The following is an 8,784-nucleotide window of genomic DNA, read 5'->3' on the forward strand; positions in this document are numbered from 1 at the left end:
CAGGCAGAACTAGATCTAGTTGGCTTAAGTTACAAGATAGAAATTGGCTGAATATGGAAAGAAACTCTTAATGGTACAAACAATTCAACAATGAAACAAATTATCTAGGAGAACAACGGGCTCTCCCTCACTGGAGGTCTTTAAGCAAAGGCTGGCCAGCCAACCATCTGTTGTGGAGGCTCTAGATCTGGGTTTCCTTTATGAAGCACAGAGTTGGACTGGATGGTCTTCTAGGCCCCTTAGAAGTCCAAGATTTTACTTCATGTGATCCACCTTGTTTTATAGCTGCTTCCCTCATAAACACAAGAAGAACTTCATTTATGATCAATGATCAGATACACACACAAAAGTCAAACACCCACCAAATCAGTAAGTATAATAATGGTAGCAAGATCAAATTACATCTCGTCGGTGGTCCTTTGTCTGATTTTCATGGCTGTCAAACAAAAGTTGGCTACCTTTTGGGTAATATCTACACACTCACCAGAGATAAGAAAACGTGTGTAATAAGACCCATCCCTACCTGGCCTATTCAATAACAAGGGTGTAATCAACCTGGCATAGAAGGAACAGTACAAAATAACATTTTGTATTGTCTCAAGCATTCCTTCACCACAAGGACAGATCCTATTGGCTTGAGGTGTTTTATTATACCTGCCAAAAGGTACTGCCGAGGGGAGCACATAAAATCTGGCTCTGAAGAATGCTTTATGTAATTTGAAGAAGGTAAGTAATGATAGATATTTTGCTGGAGAATAGCTGATATTTACATAATACTCTCAACTGAGATCATACTGAGATCCTTTTGGTGTTCTACATCCTCTAGTCCATGCCTGCTCAACTTAGGCCCCCCAGCTGTTTTTGAACTACAACTCCCATAATCCTCAGTCACTGTGACCAATAGCCAGGGATTATGGGAACTGTAGGCCAACATCTGCAGGAGGGCCGAAGTTGAGCAGCCCTGCTCTAGTCTCTGCGCAAATACCCTCTGGGCCTGGACAAAGCCCAAGGACAACAGGTACTCAGGGGACAGTCCATAGGACAAGCATTTGTCCCTAAGCACCATCTCTCATCCCAGTTTATAATTGTCAGTGGGCACCAGAGGGGCCAAACCCACAGGGCACAATTTGAGCTTCAGCCAATAGTTGCCCATCAGCTTCCATACTCTTGCCTCCACTCTTAGAATCCCTGACTCCAACCACAAACTTACATTGGACACACATCTAGGTGCACGAAGAATTGCCCTCAAAAATCTGGTTGGACAGTCTCCATCTCCTTATGTTTGATGTAAATTCCTAGTTGTGCGCCATACAAAATTTGGGCCAACTTGGCCTCAAATGGCTTCAGGGCAGCTAGTACCAATTCCCCTCCTTTGCCATAGAAGAATCTTAATATAACTGTGGAGCTCCTCTGAGCTGACTGCATGGTACTGCAGATGTGGGGCTTCCAAGAGCCCGTAGCACTAAGAACTATCCCCAAATATCTAAAGCATTACACCTGTTTGATTTTGTTACCCCCAACTGACCACTTGATTATCTGATGTCCTTTGGTGAATATCAGAACTTTTGTTTTCTGGTAATTAACCTCCAGCTAATTTCCAAACAATACTGTGAGACGCTCCTAAGAGCCCTTTTCAGGCCAATTGGTGTGTGCGAAATTACTGCAGTATTGTCCACATAAAGCAAAAGGGGAACGTGGATACCTGCCAAAATTGGAGCATGAAACAATGGCTTATCCAGGCTAGTGGCCAATGAGGAAATGTAAAAATTGAAAAGAGAGGGGGCCAGGATACACCCCTGTCTGACTCCCTTCTTCACAGATATTGCATTTGATAACAACCCCTGAGGGTTACATCTTACTCATAAGTTATCAGAGTACAACTTCTGAATAAGTAAAAGCAACTTCTGAATAAGTAAAAGTCTGTGTATATTGGTTGCTTTGTTTCCCCCCCATAAAATCGACCTAAAAATTGAACCAAACGCAAACCTAAAGTCCACAAATGCCACATAAAGAGCGGACTTGGATCTATCAGAATATTCCGCTACTAAATACTGCAGCACCAACACTTGATCAACTGTAGAGTGCCTTTCTCTAAAGCCAGCTTGTACCTTGCCAAGAAAGTACTCTGTTTCTAACCACTCCTAAAATTTCCAAAGGAGGTGTCTTGCGTACAATCTGCTTACTACACTTAGCATACTCATTGGGTGATAATTGGCTGGGTTATCCTTGTTGCCACTTTTGTATAGAGGGACTATGATGTCATTCCCCCCACCCCAGTCATTGGAGACATGTATTCTGCAGTCCATGTGGGTGAATAATGGGGCCAAAACTGGAATCCACCATTCTAAATTCGCCTTGATTGCCTCTGGTAAAACACAATCGCTTCTGAGGTCTTACATATCTTCAGTGCATCTATTAAGGATTTTATTTCAGGCAGGGGCGGAGCCACCATTGGGACAATGGGTTCAAAGAACCTGGACCGTGCCCAATAAGGGGCCGCGGCCCCGACCCCCCCCCCCCCCGCATCTGACATCTGATGGTGCTGGTTTAGCTCCCGAGCAGGGGCCGCACAGCCTCCATTCAAGAGTTAAATGGCCACTGCATTCACGGTGCGGCCAGGAGCGGCTCTTCCCTGCCTTTAAGGCAGGGAAGAGCCGCTCCTGGCTGCACTGCAAATGCAGCGCCAGCCTAGGTAGCTCCTGCAGGGGTCATGCCAGAATCTTATAGCGGAGTTCTGAAACTGATCAGCCCATATGCGGACTGCCACCACTATAGGAAAAAATTCTAGGAAGGTCAGGTCCCTGGTAATACCCATGACCTCCCACTGCTTAGGCCACCCAGCCACACACCAGCACCTCCTAAAAAACACGCCAAACCTAAAGCCACCCGCAGCGTCAGACTGCACTTGAAGCTCAGCCTCTAGCAGCATCATATCCCACCAAAATGACACCCCGTTATATGAGCCAAGAAAGGTTGTCCACAGTTCCAAATCTGCCCTCATAGCTGCAGTAACCCAAATGCAGAAATGCAGCTCCCTAATCCCTTTCATCGCATCTATAAGGCACTGCAGGAAAGCCTGACCAGGTGCCACCACTCGATAACCAAAATTAAGATGGCCTGCCAGGTAACCTTCCAAACCTGCGAACACTTAGCCAAAAGGGCCCTTAAAGACACCAACTTCTCCTCCAGAAGCTCAGAGCACCCCACCCTAGTATCTAACTCAATACTCAGGAAGGTGAACCTAGTAGCAGGCCTTTCAGTCTTTGCATGGGCCAAGGAAACCTCCAACTCAGTACACAACCCAATGTTGATAGATACCCTCCTTTCCTGAAAAAAGAAAATCATCTAAAAAATGAACAGAAGAACTAAGTCCCATCCTGCACCTCACTGCCCATTCCAACATGGAAAGTTGTTCCCTCAAACACAGAGCAGGACACGGAACATCCCAAAGGAAGGGCCTGGTTGATGTAATATTGCCCTTGAAAACAAAAACCCAATAGGTCAAAGTCGGCAGGGTGCACATGAAAGAGGCGGAAGGCCGATTCTATGTCACACTTGGCTAATAATGCACCCCTCCCACAAGAGTAGACCATGTGCACAGCTTCATCAAATGCTGTATACCTCACTGAGCAAAGCTCCTGGGGTATCTCATCATTCACAGAAGCACCCCGAGGGAAGGATAGATGGTGAATCAACCTGAACTCCCCAAGGTCTTCTTGGGTACCTAACCACGCCCAGGGGAGACACTCTCAATATGGATAGAGGCAACTCGGGAAATTTATTTATTTATTTATTCATTCATTCATTCATTTATTTGAGACATTTAATATACTACCCACTCCGAAGGCAGTGCACAAAAAGATGCAAACAGGCAACATTAAAAATTACATTCTAAATTAAAAACTAAAATAACTACCAAAGGACAGAAAAATAAACAACAGGGCAAAAGCCTGGCGAAAAAGAAAAGTCTTCAATAGCGATCTGAAGATTGGTAAGGAAGGGGCTAGCCAGATCTGTAGGGGGATGTAACTGGATGAGAGAGGCGGGTCTGTAGGTGGGCAGGCGCCAGGTCTTGCAAGGCTTTGAAGGTCAGAACAGGACCTTACATTGAGCTCGGAAGCGAATAGGAAATGGACCCAAGACCTAGCCAAGTGTTACTTCCTTCCAAATTTTCCTGACCACCACCTCTTCCATGCCCTGCACTGATCTTAAGTTTCATGCTGACCTATGTTACCTAGGGGGAAGAGCACGGGATGCGAAACCCAAAAGTAAAACCATGCAACAGATAAGATGCCCTGTCCTGCAGCAAATACTTGCACAACAGGCAGACCAGCACTGGGATCTTAATTGGGCTGGGTCCCTTTTCCATTACCTCCACCCTTCTTGTTGCCTGATTGCTGTTCCCTGAAGCCCCCTCTGAACCCTTTGGCACAAGAGGAACTGCTCCCTGAGTGTTGTCCCCCACAGAACCCACAGTTGTGTCAGAATCTACAAGGTGAGCAAGAGCCCTTGGTGGGCTGCACCTGCAACACCACCCCCATGTAAATCATGAAAGTGAACAGCCAATTCGCCCAATTATGCATGATAGGCTTCCGTCTAGACTTTTCCAGATCCCTATTCTCCTCCCCTTATTTGACTACTGGTTCTAGTTCTCTGAAGAGAAGGTGGAACACATCAATGAATTTGTCCCTCCATATCCATTCCTTAACTGCAGGTAAAAGATGATCCCACAAGGGCAGAGACATCTCTCCAGGCAGGCAATGTTTCTGTGAAACATTTCAACACACAACATATTCCTGTGGAGGAATAAGCAGCCTATCCCACCAACTGGAGAATCTATGGAGATTCTGTGTGGAGAATCATGTGGAGAATGTGTGGAGAATCATGCCCTGCTGCTACCATGAGACACCCATCTCCCTGAAAATTACAAGTTTAACTGCTGCTACCAGGTAGACATTTAGGCTTTAGCTGACTCAACAACAACAGCCTTTCAAACCTCTGTGGCCAAAAACAAACTTTAGTAGAGTAGTGGGGTCTATAGGCATGGGGTGGAGTAAATAGAAGCTACAATTTTGCTATAAACAAGTACTTTTACTTTGCAATTAGTTCAATTTAAATTTAAAGTTGTTACACAAGTTTAATACAAAAAACAATAACCATCAACCAAAAAAACATAGGGAATAAACAAAATGTGGGCATAAAAGCATCTATTAACCTGACTCTAACCTAACTTCCTTGAAGAATACCTTTAGCAACTATGGCTTGTCCTTCTCTTGACCTGGTCACAGTACAGGCCTAGGGTTCAATCCAGCCTGGTTATTCTGTGATTTCAGCTCTTGTTACAGCCACAGCACTGATTCTCCCAGCCTGGGCTAGCAATTCTTCAGCTTTGACTGGCCTCACATTCTCCACTTTGACTGGACCCAGTTCATTCAGCTCACCAAGATGTACTTCTTCAATCTCTGAGGCTATTCACATGTGTGTGCAAAACTGGGCTAAAGGAGCCCAGCCTGGTTTTGCACACGCATGTGAAGCGCCAGGATCATGTCCGATCCCGGCAACACCACAGTGGCAAACCCGCTTGTGGGGCCTCCCCTCAAAATGGGGTTAGGAGACTGAGCACTCTCCTAACTCCATTCTGCCAATCGCGTGTCAGCTGGCTGGCAGACTTGGGGGGAGGCAAGAGGGATCCCAATAATGCATCACACACTCATTAACGCATTATTGTCACTCGCCCAGGGGGAAAGAGCTCCTCGTCTGCAGGGAAGGTACGTCTAACCTGCCTTCCCTGCAGTCCACTCTGGAGCCCTTCTCACTGCTCGTGAGAAGAAGCTCACTGAGTCCCCAGCTGTGTCTTCAGAGAGACTCTCCTTCTCTCTCTTTTCCAAAACTGCACACTGCCTTTTCCCAGGACTCTCCAACTTTGACTCATTCTCTGCAAAAACAGCCTTCCAGGGGCGTATCTACCATTAGGCAAGGGGAGGCAGCTGCCTGGGGCCCCCCACGTTTCGAGGGCCCCCCCCAGAGGCAAGTCACATGTGAAGTGTGTGTGTGTGCATCAGAGAGGGGCCCATTTTAAAATTTTGTCTCTGGGCCCACTCCAGCTTCGTTACGCCCCTGCAGCCTTCTATATATACATAATTTTCTCCAACAGTTTTTTAAACAACCCAGTCAGTGTAACACAAAGTTCCCTCCATTTTCCAAAAAGGTCTTCCCTGCAAAACCAAACTGTCAAACTGACATCCTAAATGTGAAACTAAAATACAGCAGGCATGAACTCTTGGCCCTGCCTGCATTCTTTGCAACATAGGGACTTTGCAAGCATTTTATACATACTATTTACAATAAAAAGGGTTTTAGGAATATCAATGCAATAATAATACAATGCATCTACAAGGGCTTATTTACAAAACCCAAGAGGTCTAGGCCTCATTCCTCCACAATTCCGATCCCAAATATTTATTTCCCCACTTTTCCCTTTGTCTCTAAAGCCAAGGTCACATTTGGCTGCCCAGCACAGGTCACAATAAGCACACCTGGTGCAGTGCTGGCCGGCAGTGCGGTGACCACACCATCCGAGACAGACAAAAGAGGATTTGGGAGCCCCCTGGGGGTGTGGAGGCCTTGGACCTTGGCCTGGAAGTCTAGAGGTAAGAGCACCTATGTAGGAGAAAGAGAGGGGACTAAATACAGCACTCTATGTCATCCCTCTCAAGCAACTGATTGGTAGATATCAGGTTCTTAAAATGGGCTCCACTTGTGCAGCTCTAGCACTGATTGTGAGGAGAGCTTCATAGTCTTCTCAAACCATTTCATGTATTTATTTATTTATTTATTTATTTATTTATTTAACAGGAAATTAGAAATTATTTTTAAAGTTAAAATAAACAAATGAATATTGAATATTGCAAATGAATATTGAATATCCAGATAAGTAGGCAGATAATTAAAAATTACTTTAAAATTATATTTGGTCCATATAGCTACAATATTAATTGCGCACCATACTTCCTCTTCATGGGATAACATTGCTTCCTTCCCTATAACACAGCATTGGGCAAGATGGGTGCATTTCCAGAGGTCCATTAATACTACTTCTCTATCAGATCCTCTTGCTACATATTCTTCTGCCTATGGATTTCTTGAGTGCTATTTGGACATCTTTGTTTTTCAGGCTGTAAACCAGGGGGTTCAGCAAGGGTGTCACCATTGTGTAAGAGACAGCTATCAATGTGTCCTCGTCCAGAGTATATCTGGATTTGGGCCTTAGATAGATAATGGAAGCACATCCAAAGAGCACAACCACCACAATAAGAAGAGAGGCACATGTTGAAAAGTGCACAACCACCACAATAAGAAGAGAGGCACATGTTGAAAAGGCTTTCTGCTTCCCGTCTGCTGTGGGGATTTTCAAGATTGTGTTCAAGATTAAAATATACGAGAGAAGAATCAGTAGGGATGAGCAAAATACCACCAAAAAACAAATAACAAAAATCACAACTTCCCCTATATAGTTTCTGGCACAGCATAGCTCAAGCAAAGGGGCTAAATCACAGAAGAAATGGTTTATTTTATTTGGTCCACAGAAAGGCAATGTAAATATGATTATTGTCTCTGTTGTGGAAAAAAGAAATCCATCTGTTGCTGAAAAACAAACCACTTTGGTACAGAGTCTTTGGTTCATTAGAACGTGGTAATGTAAAGGTTTGCATATGAACACATATCGGTCATAGCCCATCACTGCCAGAAGCATGCAATTTGAGCACCCAAAGCCTAGGAAAATACACATCTGAGTAGCACAGCCAAAGAATGAAATAGTCTTATTTCTCTTACAAGATTTGCAAGCATATTAGGGATAATGGTGAGTGTGTAACAGATTTCCGAAAATGAGAGAATGGAGAGGAAGAAATATATGGGGTGTGTGAAGCCTGTGGTCAACCCTTATTGTAGTGATGATGATGATATTTCCAGCCAAAGTGACCATGTACATGAGGGAGAACACCACAAAAAGCACAATCCGCAGATATGGGAAGCTGGAAAATCCAGTTAGAATGAATTCCATCACCACAGTTTGCTTCTCTGTTTCCATTTGTGTGAAATCTGGGGGAGAAACATTAAAATGTCACAAACTGCAAGAGTGCAAACTAATTGACAACATATACAAAAATATTTGGAAAACATTACACACATGGAAAGCATTCCTTGCAACTCAGCAAGGCATTACAGCTGGTATATACATTTCTATAGAACATTCCTATATCTATTTCTAAAGAAATAAGATATCCACAGTGAGAAAACAATTGGCACAGTTAATGACCTCACATTGAATTTCTGTTAACATGGCTTAACATGGCATCTTCTTGAAGGAGGTTCTGCTGCTAATGGTTGCCCTGAGGACTTCTATGCCTTACTAGGTGGTGAAGGAGTACAGAGACCTGGCCTTCATGGGCAACTAGGAGCTGTTATAAGAAAGTGAATGACGTGAGCTAAAGGAGACTTCAGTAGCACTACAACAGGAATGCACAGCTCAAATGCCCTGGTGGGCCACAAGCACCTATGACTTGGTGTGTGGGGGCCAAGCACATTAACTCACATAAAAATTATCTACATCGTAATGTAAACTATTATTAGTTACTTGTGGATCTCTGCATCATGATGGGACTCACAATTTTAACCAAGATTAGTGACCAGAAAATCAGCCCTGTCCCTGCTCAGTCAATGGGGCCCCTGAACTGCATGCCAACCCCAGGACGGAGTCTGGGGGTAAGGCGAGGGGGATGTGGG

The 8,784-nt window shown here is 44.5% G+C and overlaps 1 pseudogene; it reads right to left on the bottom strand.

Annotated features, from left to right (window-relative positions):
* Window positions 1–7,022: 7,022 nt before the first annotated feature.
* LOC128347960 (olfactory receptor 10T2-like) lies at window positions 7,023–8,436 on the bottom strand (annotated as a pseudogene).
* Between the last annotated feature and the right edge of the window lie 348 nt (window positions 8,437–8,784).

Source organism: Hemicordylus capensis, chromosome 2 (assembly GCF_027244095.1).
Source record: "Hemicordylus capensis ecotype Gifberg chromosome 2, rHemCap1.1.pri, whole genome shotgun sequence".
In the NCBI taxonomy this organism is placed as follows: Eukaryota; Metazoa; Chordata; class Lepidosauria; order Squamata; family Cordylidae; genus Hemicordylus; species Hemicordylus capensis.